Raw genomic sequence first — 902 nt, forward strand, 5'->3', positions numbered from 1 at the left:
CTGTGGAATTCACTGCCCATTGAAGCAGTGGAGGCAACCTCAGTAAAAATATTTAAGACAAGGTTGGATCAATTTCTTCATAATAAAGGAATTTAGGGATATGGGGAAAAGACAGGTAGGTGGAGATGAGTTTATTATCCTATCAGCCATGATCACATTGAATGGCAGAGCAGGTTTGACAGGCCGGATGGCCTACTCCTGGTGCTATTTCTTATGAGAGGAATAGATCAGGAAGGAAAATGTTGGGGAATCAGTAACCAAAGGACACTGGTTCAGGGTGAGGAGGTGAAAGAGATTTAATAGGAGCCTGAGAGCTAACTCTCTTCTCTCCCCCGCCCCCAACCTTACCCCTCACACAGAGGGTGGCGAGTGTATAGAACAGGATATCGGTGATTGTCAAGGCATGTACTATTGTAATGTTGAAGATAGAAAATTGGACAGATACATGGAGAGTATGGGTTTAGAGGAACATGGGATAAATACAGGCAGTTGAGATTAATGTGGGTGGGACACCTGCTGGCATGGGCTGCATGACTATGACTGCTTCTCAAAGATAACATCACAGTTATTTAGGATTAATTTAGTTAGGCTGTATCAAATGATTCCAATATTCCTTACTTTGTTATAAAGCATCATATGCCATCTAAAGATCTAAAATCTGATTTACTTTTCCTAAATTAAATGGTTTGCCAAAAATCAGAAACCAGGTTAAATAATAGCACTGTACTTACCATATAACCATATAACCATTTACGGAGCGGAAACAGGCCATGTTGGCCTTTCGAGTCCGCACCGGTTCACTGATTTTGTGCGCCCTCTTCAGGCATTGGTCCCGGTAGATCTTCATTCAATAAATAACTGTCCTCAGTACAGCAACCTCACAAAGAATGGTAAAGTGGTCA

At 41.7% G+C, this 902-nt stretch overlaps 1 protein-coding gene across 3 annotated transcripts in view; it reads left to right on the forward strand.

The window, feature by feature from the left end:
- LOC138753656 (F-box/WD repeat-containing protein 7-like) overlaps window positions 1-902 on the forward strand; it is a 76,943-nt gene that overhangs the window by 65,540 nt on the left and 10,501 nt on the right. The window lies entirely within an intron of this gene.

This window comes from Narcine bancroftii, chromosome 2 (genome assembly GCF_036971445.1).
Source record: "Narcine bancroftii isolate sNarBan1 chromosome 2, sNarBan1.hap1, whole genome shotgun sequence".
Classification (NCBI taxonomy): Eukaryota; Metazoa; Chordata; class Chondrichthyes; order Torpediniformes; family Narcinidae; genus Narcine; species Narcine bancroftii.